Here is a 22,284-nt window from a genome sequence, read left to right as displayed (position 1 = left end):
ATGACTTCTTTCTTGAATGATTTTCCTTCATGTTTCAAAATATGCTCAATCTTCAAAAGAATGCTGTATGTGACTTCACTATAAAACAAGTGTTTGCTTTTATATTTCAGTGCATTGTGTGAAACCTAGGTAGAGAATTAATGCACCTTCAGGCATGAAGGCTGACGGTATATGAAACAACTCCACACAGGCCGGTATCCCATCACCAAATCACCTTTTCTTTAAACGTCGAGTGTCCTTGACACTGACCAAGTTTCCTCAGAGCCAGATCTCAGAGTAAGCAGAACATCAGACACTCCTTTTTCTTTAAAAAAAAACACAATAACACTGACTGTGGCCAGCCAGCTCAGGGTCAGTCCTCAACTGAGTAGAGTCTGATCTCCTGGTTATAATTTTTTTCTTTAAATCCCCCCCACTATGGCCAAACAGCGGTAGTGCTTATTTCTCCACAGCACCTATGTTGTGTGTGTGTAGGTGTAGGACACAGTGAAGAAACAATGAGTGCAGAAAACAATGAGTCCACGAACAGGAACAAAAAACACCCAAATGGCCAGTGACAAGCAGTGCCCTTCTCTATAGGGGCAATGCCTGCCGTGATCAAAAAAGTGAACGGGAGGGTGGGGATTCAATCAAAATAGAGTCAGCGGGAGAATGAAAACACTCCACACTCTGTGGTGCCCACATTTCCCTGAAAACCTTGAGGGTGTTGGTAAACATCCTCTCCAGGGACACCTGGGCACGAATGTAACTGTGGAAAAGAGGTAGGCGATCAACCATAATAACACCCTCCATGGTCCGTTACTTAGGCCTGACCGTCCTATTTCTTTTTTTTTCTTTTTTCTTTTTTTTGTGTGTGCAGGTGTAAGACACAGTGAGAGACACAAGGTGTATGAATCTTTATTCAATTTCCACCACCAGGAAGATAGGAAAACACCCGAGTGGCCAGTGACAAGCACTGCCCCTTCACATCAAAGGGCAATACTGTGTGATCAAAACAGTGAAGGGGAGACCCTCCTATTTCTATCTGTCAGCCAGGGCTCCATGATTGGTTCAGATTAACAGCCCCAATCAGGAAAATCACATTCTATGAGCTCCACCTGGCTGACCTTGTAATAGTCACTACACCCTCCCTCCTGTCAGTCTGAGAACATAGGCAGGTTCTTCATTTTGTTTCTCCTAGGGCGTTTTAGCAATTGGTTACATTCTTCCAACTCTGCCTCTGATATGGGCAGTATGCAACACACAGTAGCTTGCCTCTTGCACCCAAAACATCTCCGAAAAAGTATGTTCTCTTCAGGCGGCAAAGGCATCGAGGCACGACATCCATTTTGTCTATCTTAAATTCCAAGGTAACTTCAATGCTATACGGAGAGATAGAATCTACAGGAACAGTCAGAAAGGCAGTTGAGGAAGCAGGCACATATAGTGTTTGCTAGTTTGCAGCTTTCAATATTCACGTGCTTGTTCAGGATGATCGCACCTACCATAATTTTATTCATCACTGGACCTGACCTCATGTCGACAATGCCTCTTACCCATGCAGATTCAATCCTGTGATTCCTACATCAAAGCTTATCCCTGCAGTAAACTCTCTCTCTCCATTCCTGATGCCGTTTCACCTTCCCTCCCAGGTCTGGGATGATCAGATTTAACCTGGTGTGGAGTCTTCTCTCCATCAGCAACCCTGCTGCAGCCAATCCTGTAGTTCCATGAAGGGTGACCCTAAATTCAAATAGGAACCGGGACAGTCTGATATCTTGTGAAGCTATAGGCTGTTTCTCTACTCCTGCCTTCAAATTTAGACTGCTCTTTCTGCCAGACCATTGGGTATGGAGCTGTCCTCATTCGACTTTAGGAAATACTCAAATTCCCTACTGGCAAACGATGGCCGGTTATCTGTGACCAACACTTTCAGGAGTTCAAGTATTGCAAAAGATGAGCACAGTTTTTCTATCATTGTCCCGTGTTTAATGAAGGAATTCTCTACACATCCCAGTTACTTTGAGTGGGCATCTCTACTGGTGAAGAACATTGATCGCACAAAAGGATCTGCACAGTTGACGTGTAACTGAGTCCATGGTTTACCCGGCTATTCCCATGAAAACAGGGGATGGTAATTTTGTACCTCTTGGCACCCTGGGCACTGCTCCATCAATGCAGCAATGTCTGCATCCAGGCCTGGCCACCAGACATAACTTATCACCAATATCTTCATTTTGGGCACTCCTGGATGATCCTGGTGGAGGTCAGCCAGTATCTGGTAGTGACCTTTGCTCGGGACAATCACTCTTGCTCCCTATAACAAAATACCATCCTCTACTGTGATCTAACAGGTTTAATTGGAAGCACACTAGCTTTCGGAGCGGTGGTCCTTCATCAGGTGATTGGACTATAACCTGATGTCGTGTGATTTTTATCTTTGTACACCCCAGTCCAATACCAGCATCTCCAAATCATGACTACTGTGATCTGGTCTTACCAGAACCAAAAAGATGTCAATTCTGGTTGTGACAGCCCCTCGGCTTCCCCCATCACCATCAGCTGTTAAGAGTTTTACCAGGGTCTAGATTAGAGTGGTGCTGGAAAAGCACAGCTGTTCAGGCAGCATCCGAGGAGCAATAAAATCGACATTTTGGACAAAAGCCCTTCATCAGGAATACAGGCAGAGTTTTACCAGAACCAGATCTTCCTGTGCCTAAACTCTGATATTGTCAGCTGGAAGGGTGTCCAGAAAATTTAAAACCAATACAGACTCTTCCGTGGAGAGTACCACTGGTGGTGTATCTGCTAGCAGTAGGAAGCTCAATGCACCCATAATTGCTGCTTGGCCTCCTGGACATTATTCCAAATTGTAATTAGACACACTTAATATTAGAGCCCACCACTAAAGTTGGCCTGAAACTCTGGGAGGCATTACCTTATCCTCTGTAAGTAGACCTAGTGGGGGTTGTCATCCATTATTATTACAAATTCAAGTCTGTAAAGGTATTGGTGGAACTTTCTGACTCCAAATATCACCGCCAAACCTTCCTTCTCTATCTGGGTGTATTTACGTTCTGCATGAGCCAAAGTCCTGGATATATATATGCTATTAGTGTTCCTTTCCACTAGGTCACCTATGAATTTATACTACCTCAATGCAGTATGGAGAGACATCACATGTCAATACCAGACCTTGCTTTGGATCATAGGGTGCCAGAACCTTAGAGGATGATAGATGCTTCTTCACTTCCCTGAAAGCTATGGCTTGGATATGCAGCCATTTTCAAGGCTGATCCTCTTTTAAGAGTTGATTCAAAAGTGCCAGGATGGAAGGTAGGTTATGTATGAAATTTTTGTAATAATTTACCAGCACAAGGAAAGACCTGAGCTCTGGTATGGTTATGGAAGCTGGGGCACCTTTGATAACCCTCACTTTATTTTCCAATGGGTGTAACCCAATACTGTCAACTCTGTAGCCCAAGTAGGTCACTTGGGATACCTGGAACACACAGTTTTCCCTTCTAAGTGTATATCCACCTGGGAGAAACATATAAGGACTATGGCCAGGTTCCCTAAGTGCACCTTATTGATCTTCCCTGTTATTAGCATGTTATCTAGGTAACTAGCAAACTGAGGTATACCTTGTAAAAATGTTCTTGCTTGTCCACTGAAAAGGCACAGGCTGATGATACACCAAATGGCAGTCTCATATGCTAAATACAAACTGTAATGGGTATTAATTGTAGCATACTTCTGGGAATCCTCCTCTAACTTCAATTACAAATATGCATGGCTCATATCCAGCTTTGTGAAGGAGGGCCCCCGAAAGCTTTTTATATAAATCCTCTATGCGTGGGATTATCAATTTATCCAGATAAGAAGAGCAGTTTATCATTTGTTTAAAATCTCCACAAAGGTGAACCGATCCATCGGGCTTCACAATCAATATGACTGGTGCTACCCACTCCGCAAACCGGACTCGTTTGATGATTCCTTCACTTTCCAGCCTTCTGATTTCTGCCTCTACTTTTGCCCATGAGACAAATGGCACTGGGCAGGCCCTTGCAGATCGCAGAATTGTTTCCTGGTCAACATGCAAGGTGACCTTGGCTCCTTTGATAGCCATTAGACCTTCCTGAAAAACATCTGGGTATTTAATTAGGACTTCACTCAGGTAGCTATTATTTAATTGAAAAACATTGAGCCAATCAACGTGAATCTTTCTCAACAAATTTTGCTTCATCAAACTTGGGCCTAAACCTTTTGCTACAATCATCGATAACTGAACCAGTTGCTTCCCATAAGAGACCGGAGCCAAAGTTGTACCCTTAATCTGTAAAGGTTCCTTTGTGTAGGTACTTCGTCTAGCTGAGGTCTTGCGCAAACTTAAGGGTTGGAGTCCCAAGCAAAATTTTGTTAAAGACTGGTTCTGTGAGATCTAAAACAGCCGTGCCGGTATCGACCTTCATTAGAATCGGATCACCATTTAACCAGGCTTTTATTTCTATTGGTTCTGATTTGGATGTTGCTAAACAATTTACCAGTTCCAAACCAGATGTAGGTGGCTTTTCCAGGATGTGCACTCACCTGGATACTGGCCAATGATTCTCTTACTCGATTTAGATCTAGTGGGACTCTTATGCTGTTTCGAGTTTGCATACTGGCAGCAATTAAATGGCTTGTCGGCCCAGATCCTGAAGAACATTTGAACTGATTGACTGAGGCTTAGCTGGGGTTTTGCACTGGGCTGACCTGTAGTCCCTCTGTCCACGGTATGTCCTGAGTGAGGCTATGCAATTGTTTTTATTCAGGTGGTGTTCTCCAAGTTCAGTCGGACTGATGAGGGTGTCCACTTCCATCAGAATACCCTGTGACTCATATTCTCAGTTTGCTGCATTTTCCAATGATAAAGCCAGTTGTAGCACCTATTTAAAGTCCAGTCGGGCTTCAGCTAGTGGGCATGATTACATCACTAATCCCACATACCAATTGGTCTCTCAGCAACTCATTAAGGGTTAAGCCAATGTCATATGCCTCTGTCAGTTGGCTTAACCTCGTCAAAAATCCTGATTTGGATTTCCCTGGCTCTCTAATTGCCACATAATACTGATAGTGTCCTGGAAGTAGAGGTGGCTTGGGGTTGTAATATTCCTTAAGTAAATCCATAAACTCTTGAAAAGTTTAGGTATCTTGTCCCTCAGGGAATGTTAGGGTCCTAATAATCGAAAAAGTTGTGAGTCCCCAAGCTGTGAGAGAATTATTTGTTGCTTTTCATCTGCCCTAATGTCATTTGCCTGGAAAATGTAACACATTCTTTCCACATACTGGGCCAGTCTTCAAGGTCAGGGTCTTATGAGTCAAGCTTCCCAAACAATGGCATGATGGCAGAAATGTTTGCCCCAATGCAAAGGCGACTGGTGTGAGCAGGTTTCTTCAGGAACACGCTTTATTCTTGTCACTACTGAAATAATTCCACAGAAGCTGGTATCTGGTCACCAAATCACCTTTTACTCAGAGCCAGCTCTCAGACAGAACAAGATGTCAGACATTCCTGTTTAAGACTGTCAGCCAGGGCTCTCTGATTGGACCAGATCAACAGCCTCAATCAGGGAACCCATATTCTATCTGGCTGACCTCATTACAATCACTACAGTAGGCATCTTCAGGATGGCTGACTCCCAACCTCCACCAGCGAGAAAGCTCACCAAATTAAAATGTGTGACAAAGCCAAATGGTACAGATGCTGGAAATACTCAGTAGGTCAAGCTGTGGAGAGAAAACACAAAGTGGGCACAATCATTTATCTTGGTTGGTTCACAATCCTGATGGACATCTTCTTTCAAGGTCAGGAACTCAGAAGTGGTGAAAAGGGCATGCCAGTCTCAATATTCCTGGAGGCTGCCTCTGGAATCCTTATCCAATCAAGGACAGTAGATGACCAAGGAAGCGGGAGTCTCAATCAGAAGGCCTGTAGCAAAGCTCATTGAGTGGCTGAGAACATTTGGGAAGTTTCACTACCGTCAATCCTTCTTGCTGTTATATGATCTAAGCTACTGATATCATTTAGGTAAGGATGCTCACACAAAGTCTTCAGCAAACATAAGCTCAACCGTGATATAGAGTAAACACGTTTATTACATATCATTGTACTTTATAGCTAGCTATGTTCAATCTGAGATACATGATGGGTTCTTGTGAGTCACCAATCTCAGGTTAAGATTAAGGTCACATGACTACTATTGAAACATTCTCATATAGCTTTGAAACAAAGACAGAACTGGCTAATGTTACAGATGCATAGGGAATAGGGTACCAGAAAAGTCTAGGCAAATAGGATGCCAAGCTTCCAAGTAAGTAAGATGACAACTGGGGAGGGGGCAGGGTGCTGAGGTAGTATGCTAGATGAGTAGGGGATAGGATACCATTTGGGTAGAATGTCAAGTGGGTAGAATGTCAAGTGAGAAGAAGGTAGGGTGGTAAGTGACTAAAATGCCAGGGTGTAAGCTGGCAAGGTAAGTGATGCAGTATTTAGGGTACAGCCAAAGGGTATGGCTCTGAAAAAGCACAGCAGGTCAGGCAGCATCTGAGGAGCAGGAGAGTTGATGTTTCTGATGAAGGGCTTCTGCCCAAAATGTCGACTCTCCTGCTCCTCAGATGCTGCCTTACCTGCTGTGCTTTTTCAGCACTGTACTTTTGGATTCTAATCTCCAGTAACTGATGTCCTCATTTTCTCCTAGAGTTAAGGGTAGGACAGGGTGAATGGGGGAGGGGGAAGTGCGGGGAGCATGGAGGGTGTAATCTGGTCCAGCAGGGGTGTGGAGAGTGCAGGTGTCAGGCCTGTGAGGGGGGGGGGGGTGAGAGGGCTTATGGATCCGGTGGCAGTGAGTAGCACATTTGGGTCTCGTCTGATGGCAATGTGGGATGGGGTGGGGTGGGCTGAGTGAAAAGGGGTTGACAAGTAGGTCTGACCAAGGTGGAGATTGTGCCAGGGTGGGGGGGGGGGCGGGGAGTGGGGAGTGTGGTTTGGGTCAGGTCTAGCAGGGGGAGTGGTGGGTGGGGTGCCAGTTTTGGGACTACCTGTAGTGGAGGAGGAAGTGGCTAGGTCCAGTTAGGGGGAAGTTCAGGTTGTGGGTCTGATGGTTTCAGGGCCAGCAATGGCAGCATTGGATTGGATTATACAGGATGTACAGAGTGTCAAGTGGTGGGGGCAGGGGGCAGGGGGAGGGGATGTGGAGTTGGTGTGGTCAGTAGGGGATATCTATCTGTGGGACAATGGGGTTCAGGTCTTGGTGGGTATTTGTGTTGGTCAGGGTCTAGGAGATATATAGAAGGAAAAGGGGCATTGCTGGGAAGTTTGTGAGGTAAGTATGAGGTCTGTTTAATTTTTTTTTATTCACTTACGAGAAGTGGACATGGATGGCTGGGCAGCATTCATTGCCTGCCTCTTGTTGCCCTTGAGAAGGTGGCATTGAGCTGCTGCCTTGAACCGCTCCAGTCCATGTGCTACATGTAGAGCCACAATGCCATTTGGAAGGTAATTCCAGTATTTTGACCCAATGACAGTGAAGAAACGGTGATATATTTCCATGTCAGCATGGTGAGTGACTTAGTGGGGAACTTGCAGGTGGTGGTGTTCCCCTGTATCTGCTTCCCTTGTCTTTCTAGACAGTAGTGGTCGTGGGTTTGGAAGGCACTGTCTAAGGATTTTTGGTGAATTTCTGGATGTGTCTTGTAGATAGTACACATTGCTGCTACTGAGCGTCTATGGTGGAAAGAGTGGATGTTTGTGCATATGGTGCCAAACAAGCGAGTTGCTCTGTCCTGGATGGTGTCAAGCTTTTTGAGTGTTGTTGGAGCTGCACCCATCCAGGCAAGTGAGGAGCATTCCATCATACTCCTGATTATGGACATATTCTCGGGCGTTGGCGTAAGTAACTTGCTGCAGTACTCCTAGCCTCTGACCTCCTTTTGTAGCGATTGCCTTTACGTAAGGAGTCCAGTTGAGTTTCTTGTCAATGAATGTTGATAGTGGGAGATTCAGCGATGGTATCACCATTGAATGGTGGGGATTAGATTTTCTCTTATTGGAGATGGTTATTGCCTGGCATTTGTGTGGCACTAATTCATTTTGTCACTTGTCAGCCCAAGCTTAGATATTGTCTAGATCTTGTTGCATTTGAACATGGACTGCTTCATATCTGAGGAGTCATAAATGGCTTATGCCTGAAACGTCGACTCTCCTGCTCCTCGGATACTGCCTGACGCGTGGTGCTTTTCCAGCATCACACTTTTCAACTTTGATGTCAAGGGCTGTCACTCCCACCTCAATTTAATATTTGCTTAGCCATTAGGTTATGTATTTAACAGAATAACTTCCCTTGAGTAATTAGATTAGATTAGATTAGATTACTTACAGTGTGAAAACAGGCCCTTCGGCCCAACAAGTCCACACCGCCCCGCCGAAGCGTAACCCACCCATACCCCTACATCTACATCTACCCCTTACCTAACACTATGGGCAATTTAGCATGGCCAATTCACCTGGCCTGCACATCTTTGGACTGTGGGAGGAAACCGGAGCACCCGGAGGAAACCCACGCAGACACGGGGAGAACGTGCAAACTCCACACAGTCAGTCGCCTGAGGCAGGAATTGAACCCGGGTCTCAGGTGCTGTGAGGCAGCAGTGCTAACCACTGTGCCACCGTGCCGCCCACTGCCACCGTGCCGCCCACTGCCACCGTGCCGCCCACTTAATATCTTTGGACCCTTCAAAGTCTCTGATTTAAAATAGAGAATTTCTGAGTGTTTCATGTTGAATGGAATTGCCCTTTGGAAAATTCAATCTCTGAGGAAATCCCATCAGAATGTGCTACATTGGGATTTTGCAGGTTCCTCAATTGTAACTCCTATCTGTGCTGGCATGGTGACCATGTGCCAGCAAAAAAATCTGGGCCATTTTGTTTTTCTTTACAAAAGATACATGAGGAGAGGGTCAAAAGTCAGGTTAGAAGTCAACTACAGTCGGTTCAGATAGGCTCAGTGGTTAGCACTGCTGCCTCACAGCACCAGGGACCCGGGTTCAATTCCCGCCTCGGGCGACTGTCTGTGTGGAGTTTGGACATTCTCCCCGTGTCTGCATGGGTTTCCTCCGGGTGCTCTGGTTTCTTCCCACAGTCCAAAAATGTGCAGGTTAGGTAAATTGGCCATGCTAAATTGCCCGTATAGTGTTAGGTGTATTAGTCAGGGATAAATGTTGGGGAATGGGTCTGGGTGAGTTGCTCTTTGGCGGGTTGGTGTGGACTTGTTGGGCCGAAGGGCTTGTTTCCACACTGTAGGGGATCTAATCTAATAACGCGATAGTTCCATTCTCGTGCGATCTCACCTTATAAGAATATCGCGCAACAGCTGCACCATTTAAACTAATGGGACAGGGATCATGTTATAGCCAATACAGGTAAGGAAAGTTTGCATTCTACAAATAAAGGTCTAAATTCTTCAATCGCATTAAAGCCAACTTGCATTGAAGAAATATGTGTTATAGCAGAAGCGACTGTATTTAACATTTAACATTCTGACAAAAGGACTCTCTCGCTCTGAATACTGGAATCAATCCTGGTCAAAAGGAATCAGAACTACAGAATCTCAACCAATTTCCAGAATTAAGGATCATGAAACCAACCATCCAACTGCCAATGTCAATGCTACCATTAACATTTACTGTGACAGCTTCAACGTTCAATTATCTTTTTTTCGAGAATAATTTAAAGTCTGATCTATCTGTTTTTTAATCTTCGTAGATGCACCTCATTTCTAACCTGTAAGCATGTCATTGTGTTAGTAATCAGGAGCCTGGTCAATGTGAGTGGATACTTCATCTGAATGAGACAAAGACCAAGTGAGTACAGCTGGGAACATCATCCAACTAAATTCAGATTTAGAGTTCAAGTCAGATTCAGACGATTGTCTTTAAGTAAACTAAAATAGCCTTATGAAAAGAGGTAGTTGTATGATAGTAGCACTCAGCATTCAAGTAACCAAAATCCTTTTTATGTAAGAACTAGAAGCATGAGTAAATAATTCAGCTCCTTATGCCTGCACTGCCGTTCAATACAATCATGGCTGATCTCATCTCAGTCTCAACTCCATTTACCTGTCCCCTCCTCATAAATCATGCTGACTCAGATGGGACTGCATTTTGGCTTTTCAAATGTCCTGTTATTAAATCCTTAATTATGAATTCTAACAATATCCTAATGATAGATGTTAAACTAACTGGTCTATGATTTCCTATCTTCTGCCTGCCTCCCTTTTTATTGCTTTATTAGCATTTTCCAATCCACTGGAAGCTTTCCTGTATCTAGGGAATTTTAGAATATTATAGCCAGTGGATCCATTATCTCTGCTGACACTTCCATTAAGATCCTCGGATGTAGGCCATCAGGCCCTGGACACTCATCTGCCTTCAATCCAATGTTTAGCTCAGTACTTTTGGCCTAGTGATAATGATTGTTCTAAGTTCCTCTCTTTCTTTAAACTCTGCTTTACTTGCTACTACTGACATGGTACTAGTGTGCTCCTCTATGAAACTGAGACATAATATTGATTTAATGTCTCTGCATTCTGTTTTGCCGACTATTAATTCCCCAACAGCCCAACATTCACTTTAGCTCCTCTATTCCCTTTTATATGCAGGTCGTTCTGCCAAAACGCATATTTTGTTAACACAAATTTGTTATAACATGATTGACAAATTGGGGACACTGTTTCTAAAGCACAAACTTTGAAAACATGTATTGGTTATGATGTGATTCTGGTCCCATTAGTTTAAATGGAGTTGCTATTATGCAATTCTCTTATAACATGGGATTGCAAAAGAACAGAACTACCGCGTTATAGCAGAACTGACTGTACGTTTGGAAACATTAGCTATCTGTGTTTTATATTTTGCATAAGTTTTTTTTTCACCATTTACCTTTGCTCTTTTTATTAATTTTTTGGTAACTTTTTATTGATCTTTAAAACTGTCCCAACATTCCAGCCTGCCATTGGTCTCTACAATATGGCATGTATTTGTCTGTCTTTTTTATCTTTAACTTCCTTGCTTAGCCATGGATTTTTCCCCCTTTACAATCATTCTTTCTCTCTGGAATATATTGTGTTTGAGAGGAAATGAATATCTCGAAATGAATATCTCCTTAAACATCTGGCACTGCTTGTCAACTGTCCTACATTTTAGTCTTCCTGCCCTGTTCTCTACAGCCAAATCTGTCCTCGTGCCTAAGTAATTATCTTTGTTTCTCTCTAAAACATGAGTGAAGGATTCCAGTTTCTCACCCTCCAAGTGAATTTGAAATTCCAGCATAGTATGGTCACTCGTCTCTTCTGGCGTCTTTACATTGAGATGATCAATTAATCAATTACATAATACCAAATCCTGAATAGCCTGTTCCCTGGTTGGTTCCTCAACATATTGCTCCAAGGAAAAGTCTCTAATGCATTCAATGAACTCTCCTACTTGCTACCCTTGCAAATTTGATTAATCTGGGCTATATACACATTAAAATTGTTCATGATTATTGTTATAACTTTCTTACAAGCCCACAGTATTTCCTGGTTCCCCACCATTTGAATACTGTAGCAGGTCATGCACAGAACGGCCAGCATGGGAGCAAGATGGAGACTTGTAATGACAAACGGCCAAAAGTCAAAATGCCCGCATATCCTTAAGGTTTCCCCTCATAACTATCTTAAGTACTCTTCAATGTTAATATAGTTATTGGTTGAAGGGAAGCCCTTTCAATGTGTGCTTTGCTTGCTGCTACAGTTGTCCCAATGCCCTAGAAACCTAAAACAGTAATTTCTTCACTAAACTATGCAAAGGTGTTTAATTCCTCCTCCCCCACCCCCCACCCCCACCACTGCCCCCACCCAACTCCCCCCTCCCCCAAGTAACATAAGCAATCTAGTAATTATTATGACCCAACACCTACATCTTCATGATCTTTCTACAAGACTTATTTTGCACTTTTCCCTGTGTCGTGGGACTAACGTGAATAACAATTTCATTCTGCTCAGTCATATTTTCCATAATTTTCAACATACCTTTCAATATTTCCTTTGTTCTGTGTTTTGAGTGGCAACAGTATAGGTTACCTATCCCTCTTAATGATGGATTCTCAGTTAGTCATTCCTAACTATATGAACAGGGTGAAATAAATTTGACATTCTCTGTATATCAATAATAGTGGTATACTTTGTTCACTTCTTTGCTAACCATTATTTTGAGTTATGTAGTTCCTAATCTCTGTGATACAGCATTATATAGCTACAAGTAGCCTTTGGATAACAAATTGGCACTGTTGTTAAGTCCGTTTGTAAGTCAATTTGTATTCATGTTGGAACACATGCAGGACAATGTGAAGTACAGGAAATGATTGTATGTCTAATCTTTAAAATTACGCCCCTGCATGAGATTGTGAGTCCATAAATTGAACATTCTATATCAGAGAACCCCTTGTATAAAATAATTGTTGGTGATATCAAGGCACAAATACTTAATATACATGCATGTTATTCCGCTTGTTCAACTTTTAGCTAAATGTTCAGCTCTTTGAAGATAACTAGCTGTGCTAAAATACCAGACAAAGGAATGTCATATGTATCCATTCAATGTATGTTTCCAGATGGTGATGGAAACATTCTTGGCTACTAATTGAACTTTGGAATTATATTACAAAGAGTTTTCAGCATTTTCAAACAATCATTTTAAGTTAATTTGAGGCTAACAATAACGCACACCATCAGGATTAAGATATGACATTATTGATATTGAATCTTAACTTAATGACAGGTATAGTGTTTTTAAATATACAAAATAATTTAACCACCCAGTTCTTTCTTAATCTAATGATTTTGTAAAGTGAATGTAAAGTCTTTTATCTTTGCAACTTGATGTCACATGTACTTTATTTTTGATAAATGACACACAACTGGCAATTAGGAGATGTGTTATATATTATGGATAAAAATTTTAATTTATATTTACATGTTCCTGAATAATCAGAAAGAAGATAAATTATAAAAGTGTTTGAATCGCTTGCTGGTTTTGGCTGACACTCGTATATATTTAGTGGAATAAAACCAATAAGACCACATACACATCTGTGATTCACCCTTGACCACCTATTCTGCTATTTATAGTACAAAGCATAATATTGATATTCTTACTATAACAGTACATTTCTTATTCCTAAGGATGTATTTCACTCTTAAAATTAGGCATGTGGAGATTCTGTATTTTTTTTATTCTTTATAAACAAATTGAGTGAGAGTAGCCAATAAACATAACAGAATGTTCTCTGCACATTTAAGTTCCATTTTTAAGCTGGCATTCAGCTACAGTAGATGTCTTACAATTCATTTTATTCCTCCTGATATTAAAATAGTTATTTTATTCCTTTAATGATTATTGTTTAATTTGGATGTACTCTGTCTAATGTTGCCCCATAGTAAATATGATGAATTAAATTTGGCATCAGATTTTTCCACGCCTCCATTACGAAACTGGTAATCCAATTGTCAAAGATCTTCAATATTCAAGTAGTGATGGTCACACTGAAAGTGGGTAATAGGATTCTCTGTTCAGTAATCTGTAACAACAATCAAGTGAAATTAATGTGCAAAATGGTGTAAATGTAAAACTCCCACTTCTGAGCCAGGAGACATGGGATCAGGACCCACCTGCTCCAAAAGGTACATAATGGCATCTCTGAAGAGCTTGCTTTGAAAATATATAAAAGTAAAAATCTGAGTTTCCATAATCATACAAGGCAAAATTATAGAAAAGAAATATCTTGTTGTTTAGTCAACTTTCATTGACATAGAGTTGATCTAGGTTTCATGTAAAAACCTGGAATGTGTTTACAACATTCCAGGACAGATTGCAAGTGACTCCATTGAATTACTTAGCAGAATCTTAAAAGAACCTTTTCATAACTCTAAACTGGTGGAGGTCTGGCAAAATGTCAAAACTAAAATTGGTTACTTGAATTGATTCAAAATTTTCCAATTGATTCAAAATTCCTATAAACATCAGCATCCTTTGTCAAGATATCTAAATTTAAGCATCTTTCTGAAGCTATTGACATTTAGCAGTTCTATTTTAATATAAGTTTATTTTTTCAATTTGTATTTGCTTTCATCTAAAATCTATCATTCACATCCAAAAGACTTTACAAGTGGCTTTAATTTAGAAATTTAGCATTTCAAAATGTAAATATATCTAGGAAAAAAACGCAAATCAAATTTAAAAAAATAGTTTTGACCTGTCTGAAAAAGTTAGAGGTTACTGTTCAATAACGTGTCTCAAAAGAGGCTTTTTGCCATATTTAGTCAAACAAGGGAAGATTGCCTCCTGTTGCACCAATAGACTACGTTGATCCTCAGGCCTGGCAATGTCACAGATTTCACCACTCAATGTGTGTGCTGTTCTTCTTTGATAGCAATCTATGAGAATAAATTTATCCCCGTAATGTAAGAGAACCCAGGAATAGAATGTTGGTTAGCAGTCACAAAATAAAACAAGAGTTCGAATCAATTGACGACAATGTGAAATTGGGCTATTTCAGGGATCAATGCCTGGATCTACTTTTGCTCTATGTATTTACAGATGGCTTGGACTTGGAAATAGGAAACTCAATCTCAAAATTTGCTGATGACACCAAAGTAGGAGCCTTGGTAAACAGGAAAGAGACAGGATAGAATAAATAAGGAAAAACATGTTTCCTCTGTATAGTGACCCAAACTGGTTGTGTGTGATTAGGGATTTTAGATGAAAACAGGATGAAGTTTGGCTGTGATTGCAATGGTTGCTAAATAGCTCACAGGACGTGTTATCTTGTACCTCAAATAGTTCCTCTGACGAAACATAATGTTCCAAGGTACTTTACAGGAGCATTTTCAAACATAACTTGAAAGTGAATACATAAAGAGATGTTGGACAGTTGAGCAGACTCAGGGTATAGCAGGTAGTTTTATTCAGGGGCTGTGGACATTACCGACTGGTCCAGCATTTATTGCCCATCTGTAGTTGTCCTTGGGAAGTTGGTAGCCTTCGTGAGTCACTGGAATCCATTTGCTGTACATACACCCCACAATCCTGTTGGTGTGGATGTTCCAGAATTGTGATCCAGCAACACTGAAAGAACAGTGATACAGTCAAAGTCAAGATGGTGAGTGGGAACATGTAGGTTGTGGAGATCCTATGTATCTGCTGCCCTTCTTCTTCAGGATGGTAATAGTCATGAGTTTGGAAAGTGCAGTCAAATTAGCCTTTGTGCATTTCTGCTGTGGTGCATCTTGTAGATAGTACAAACAGTTATTACAATGTCAGTGGTGGAAATAATGAATGTTTGTCAATGTGGTGCTCTGTCCCGGATATGTTAAGCTTCTTGAGTGGTATTGGAGCTACACCCATTCAGGCAAGTGGGGATTATTCCATCACACTCTTAAATTCTGGACAGGCTTTGGGGAGTCAAGAGTTCAGTTAATTGCTGCAGGATGCCTAGCCTCCGAATTGCTCTTGTAGCCACAATATTTATATGGCTAGTCCAGTTTGGTTTCTGATCAAAAAAGATCCTTTTAAAGAGGAAGTAGCAGTGGAGAAATAAACAAGTTTTAGGAAGACAATACCTGTGTTCACATTCCTAGCAGCTAAAGGCAAGGCCACAAATGGGGGTATGATTAAAATCAGAGATGCTCAAAAAACTGGAATTTGAGGACGATATGTGTATTTACAAGTTGTTCCTTGAAGTTTTTATGATTAGGTTTAAAAATCACTCAGCATGGAAACATATATGACCGTGGGGAAAATAATAGATAACATAATTGTGCATTGTTCTATAAAGGCAATAAAGTCAACTATGACAATATTGCTAAAGCAGCTGTTCGGTTACCAACTAAATATCCATTATTCTCAGATACAGAACGTGACTTGAATACAAATTCATTAGAATAGCTATGAAAATTCTATTTGACATTTAGTCTGCTTTTATTCAATTGTCTCAATTTTTTTTCCCTTCACTTCTAATTATGTATTGTTAAATTGTTATGGTTAACAAGTTAGAGAATTGGAATATATTTTTATTTGTTGGATTTATGCTTTACCAAAAAGCAGATTGAATACGCTAATTTATTTTACCAACAACACTTTTCCAGCAAACAAAATGATATTGGTACATTATTCATTGACTGTGTAACCAGATGCTGAAGGGGTTTAAGTGAATTTTATAACTTATCTTCCTCCACTGTGGAACTTCATAAGAGGATACTGAATAATCACTCTCAGTGGAATGGAATTTCTGCCAGACTGCCATAGACTGTTTAGAATAGTTTTCATGATTTTAAATGTCTTGTGATCAGCACTGTATATTGAGACAGATGTTTCCTTGTCTTTTTAAACATCTTTATTTTAGGAAAGTTCAAATCTTTTATTTAACCATGGTATTTATCAACCACTCTGTCTTTTCATTTTTGTTGGTTTATATAACAATATAAATGTTCAATAATAGAAATGAAAATTTTTGATTAATGTAAATCAGATTAATCATAGTTTTAAAAAAAGAGCATGTAACTTTTTATTAGCTTCAGAATTTTCAATTGACTTACATTGTATTATCGAAAACATATTAATATTCTGCAGTGGCCATCATGTGTTGCCAACATTTTATTGTCTTCTTCTTCAATGACCTTTCTTCCTATGAAAGCATTAACCTATCAAAAGCATTAATTACATAGTTACCTGTAATCTCTGGCACTTTGCCTATGCTGTCATAGAGAAAGATTGCATGCTGATATTCATTTATCTATTTACTAACCTATGGCAATCACAGCCACTTCTCACTCTGTTATCATTGAACATCCACAATCAGATTTAATCAATGCAGATCAACATATTCAAGAAGGATCAAGCAGAAAAGGAATGGCCAAATTTCACACATTGTGACATCTTTCAGTATCTTAGGCATTGAGACACAGGAGCCTGTTTGTGTTTTGAATGTAAGTGGGAGAGAAAACTCTGTTTGTTAAGGTCATTGAACTTAGGTTCTATTGTATAGGAAGCGCAAAAGGAAATCGGACCAATCCGGTTTCTACATCTACAAACTAGAAGCATCGAGATCATCAGATTCAGCCTGAAGGTAGCTGAGTCAATAAACTATAAACTGTATACAGGGGGGCCCCAATATACAAACGTTTGTTGCACCTGCCACACTGTGTGTTTGAACTCTTATATCTAGCAAAAGAACTGTCAGGTGACTTTTAATAATAGTAAAACAATAATATTCATTTATTTGACACAACTAATCTTAGAACAACAAATACAAGATGAACTAATGACAAGCTACAAATTTATCTTATGTTTTAACTTAATTTTCGAAGATATTATACCACCGTACTAGAACTTGGCTGGGCTCCACGTGGTGGTGTTGTCTGGTCTTTTTCTAATGGTTTCAGAAGTGTCTTCTCTTTTGGCGGTTATTCTCGAATTACGGCGCTGAGTGTGGTTTTGCAGTGATTCTTATACTCCAAAGTCTTCGCACCCTTTTAGGAGGGTCTTGAGTATCTTCCAATGGATCAATCAGGTTCGATCACCCTGATTGATTGGACCCAATCGGGTGTTGGCACTTTGATGGCAAGGTGGTCCTTAAGTGTCCAGTACTAGAGATGCTGGGTGTGCGCACATAGCCTCCTCCATATAAGGGTGCGAGGCACCTCCATGTCTGGTGTACACCTCGATGTTTCTGGTTGACCCATGGATGGCATTCTGTTGTCCATTTAAACCCAAATTCAGGGAGTGCATTCTAGGATCTGCAGCTACCAGGTTTGTTTACATACTGTCTGTTGATAGCTGCAGCCTGTCTAGATTCTGCAGCATGTGGATTAGCACAGTCACTTTGGTCAAGGCTGGTTCCCATTCCCAGCATGCTTTAATCATTGTCAATCTTTTGTAATTCCATGATAAGTTCATTATTTTGAGTGGACCATCTGGCCATACACCCAACTTATGAACATTTTACATACGAACACCATTCATACTGGGGTATACTTTTAAAGATCTGACATACAACCATTTCCTGTATTTACAAACAGCTCCTTTACGTTGTCCTGCATTGTGTTCCAACTTGACTTCTGATGAAATTAACGTGTGAATGGACTCCAGAATGGAACCCATTTGCAACGAGGGGATTGCCAATACTCTAATGTGGTTAGCCATCTTTATCTGTGACAAAAAAGTATTGCAGATGCCGGAATCCAAATTAGACAGGTAGGAGGCTGGAAGAACACAGTAAGCCAGGCAGAATCAGGAGGTGGAGAAGTCATTATTTCTTCAGGTCCTGAAGAAGGGTTACACCAAAACATCGACCTCTCCACCTCCTGATGCTGCCTGGCTTGCTGTGTTCTTCCAGCCTCCTGCATGTCTACCTTAATCTGTGAATCACTTTCTGTTTCAACAAAGAAACTGTTTTTTTCAAAAGTTCCAATTTTGTATGTTCTGTTAATCGACTGAAACATCCATATTTAGTATACGCACATCTTCATACCTTTTGGGCACATAGAGTTCTCCAAAATAAAACATCATTTTCCACTTTACTTTGAACAAAAAGTGCATCCAAAAAGCTTACTCAATTTATTACAAGATATATACAGTACGACTTTAATCTGAATCTTTGGTTTTATGCAACTATCTGCCTGTCACATGTGATGGACAATTATGTTTTACCATAATGTACAGGTCTTGACAGGCTAAATGCTGAAAGGATGGTTCCCATCATGAGAGAGCTTCAGGCCAGAAAGTATAGTCTTAGAATTTAAGACTGAGACGTGGAGGAATTTCTTCTCTGAGGCTGTTGCATTTGGAACTTACTACCATAGAAAGCTATGGGTTGAGTGTGTTTAAGGTGGAGATAAATAGATTCTTGATCAGTAGGAAAATCAAGGGTTACAGAGAAAGAGCAGGAAAGTGAATGTGAGGATTGTCAGAGCAGCCATGATTTCTATTGAACAGCGGAACAGCCTTGAGGGGCTGAATGACCCTGTGGATGTCATTCAATTACAATTTAGATCTGGGGAATTCTAGTAGTCCTGTAATACTGTATGACCCTTAACTACGACAGCCTTGCTGTAATGAATTTACAAGCTCATCTGCAAAGTGTTTCAGTGACCTACTGAATACTAACTCATACTGAAGCTCAACTGATATCCTAGAGATCTTCCATGACTCTGCTGTGAGTATCTTGAGTCTGGTGGCCTTCATAGTCATGTAGAGAAAGCAGTATGGACAGATAAAGATAAATGTACATACCAATCTCTACTGAGCAGGAACTGAGTTACAACTCTCAGACATTTCTTCTGATCTCTCCCTGGGCCACAACACTCTTGAACATCGAGTCTTTGCTTGTAGAACTGCCATTAACTGCCTTCCATAGCTTCCCACCTTTTGGTTCCCAATACTGTACAGTCAATTTCTACATTTCTCCCTCTCCCCAAAACTCACAAACAGGACTGGCCTGACACACCTATCATTTCAGCCTGTGCCTGCCCCACTGAGCTTACTTCATCCTATAATGATTCTATTTTTCCTTCCCTTGTCCAATCTCTTCCCATCTATATACATGATGTTTCTGACTCCTTAGGCATTTTGACAATTTCCAGTTTCCTGACTCCAACTGCCTCCTCTTCATTATTGAAGTTTAAACCCTCCACACCTCAATCCTTCATCAGGATGGGCTGAGGGTTTTCTTCATATTCGTTTTAGGGAAACTTGAAACAGCCCCCATTGACAACCCTCCTTCTCCTCTGAGCTGAACATGCACTCTTGGTGAACAGTGTCTCAGTTACTCGAATTGAAAGGTGTGACTATGGGTGCCCACATGGGCTTAGTAATGTCTGCCTTCATGTGGGATTTGGGGAATATCCTTTCTTGAACTCCACCCTACAAATAATTTTCAGTCAGGTCCATAATTACACTGGTATAGCTTCCTGTTTATAGAATCATAGAATCTCTACAGTGAGGAAACAGGCCATTTGGCCCATTGAGTCCACACTGAACCTCTGAAGGGCATCCCAGCCAGATACACACCCTCCAACCCTATCCCTGTAACCCTGCATTTACCATGGCTAATCCACCTAACCCACACATCTTTGGAACCTATGGGCAATTTAAGCATGGCCAACCTGCACATCTTTGGACTTATATCTGTGATGGGACAAATTTATCAATTTTGCTTTCAATTTCAACCTTTCTCTCACCTTAATCTAGTCCATCACCGATCTTTCACTAACCTTCCTTGACTCCTCTATCTCAATTTCTGAGGGTAGGCTGGCTACCAATAATATTACAAAACCACCGACTACCACAGCTACTTTGACTACACTTCCTCACACAATACTTTCTGTAAGAACTAAATTCCATGCTCTCAGTTTCACCATGTCAATCACATCTGTTCAGATGATGCTACCTTCTACAATATTACTTTTGACGTGTATCCATTTTGCCTCAAAAGAGGATATTTCACTGTTTGATTAGCTTTCTTTGTCAATCATGAATATGAAATGTAGATGCTTTAAAATCCAGCTTCCCTTAAAGACTAAGAAAGAGTTACCAAAAAAGCGTTTTCATTAGTTTCAACAAATAACTTCATTTTTTCATCAATCAATCTTTTGGTCTTCTCTTGTATTCTTCAAACTTGCCAAAAAGCTAAAAAAATGGTCTCAAACTTAATCTGTCCATTTCCAATCGATTTCCCTCATATTTATTGCATAGCTTCATTGCACTCTTAGATAAATTAAAATCCCATTTTACTTCTAACTTTGTACTCTCATTTTATTTGATATTTGAACCTTCCGCCACAGTGGACAATTTTTATGGATCATTTAATTTGCAATTTGATTCTGCACTTTGGAAACTTCAATTAGATCACTTCAAAATCTTCACTTTTTAAAGAAACTAAGCTCAAATTCCTTAGTCTTTCCTCATAACTTAAATTCCTGATACCCAAAGTCATCCTACTAACTGAATTAACTGAAATAAAATGTGCATTTTTTCGGCAAGACTCTTCTTGTTCTTTGTTTGCTTATGACGCATAACTGAGTGACTTATTAATTATGCTGACTCGTATTTACTTAAACAACTTGGGAACTCAAATTACAATGTCTAAAAGCACAGCATTGCTAATGATTTTCCTGGTGTTTACAAAATGGACTTTTCATGCCAAGGAGCGATATTATTGTGAGCTCGATGAAGCTCGGGAATGTGACTTTGGCCTGAGCCTAATTCAACTCAATATACATATGACATTGTATCTTGCCAAAATACTGCCTTTCTTCTTGCAGCTGTACAAAGGGCAATCTGTGAAATGCAGTTCAGGTGTGGATTCTCCAGAATGTGAAAGGAATTCTTGTAATATTATAACATTCCTCACTTAACATTTCATTTGATAAAAAAACCATGAAGTTGGATTCAATAGGATCTATTATTTAATCCTATTCACCATAAAATTTAGTGTTAGGTTCAATTTTCTAATTTTTAAACAAGTCAAATGTGAAGTACAATATCCTCATCAATTATACTGGGGCCATTCAACATCTGTCGCTCTTTTATGACATTGTTCTGTTCTCATGCAGTGCACATTCTATCTCTATCGATACTCAATTGATCAGAGGTATTATAATTGGAACAAGACAATTGGCAGGACCATCATATGTTGAAAGATTGGAGCGACTGGGCTTGTATATACTTGAGTTTAGAAGGATGAGAGGGGATCTGATTGAGATGTATAAGATTATGAAAGGATTGGACACTCTGGAGGCAGGAAGCATGATTCCGCTGATGGGTGAGTCCAGAAGCAGAGGACACAGTTTTAAAATAAGGGGTAGGCCATTTAGAACAGAGTTGAGGAGAAACTTCTTCACCCAGAGAGTGGTGTATATATGGAATGCTCTGCCCCAGAAGGCAATGGAGGTCAAGTCTCTGGATACTTTTCAAGAAAGAGACGGATAGAGTTCTTAAAGATCGTGGAATCAAGGGTTATGGGGATAAGGCAAGAACAGGATACTGATTGAGGATGATCAGCCATGATAATAATGAATGGCGGTGCTGGCTCGAAAGGCCGAATAGCCTACTCCTACACCTATTGTCTATTGTCTATGAAATTCTTCAAATTGTAATTTGCCCCCCTGATATCCTAAAGGAAACTCAAAATTTGTGTACTCACTTTGACCACAATGACAGCCATTTTCATTG

The sequence above is a fragment of the Chiloscyllium punctatum genome, chromosome 3, assembly GCF_047496795.1.
Source record: "Chiloscyllium punctatum isolate Juve2018m chromosome 3, sChiPun1.3, whole genome shotgun sequence".
Classification (NCBI taxonomy): Eukaryota; Metazoa; Chordata; class Chondrichthyes; order Orectolobiformes; family Hemiscylliidae; genus Chiloscyllium; species Chiloscyllium punctatum.
This window is presented reverse-complemented; position numbering follows the sequence as displayed.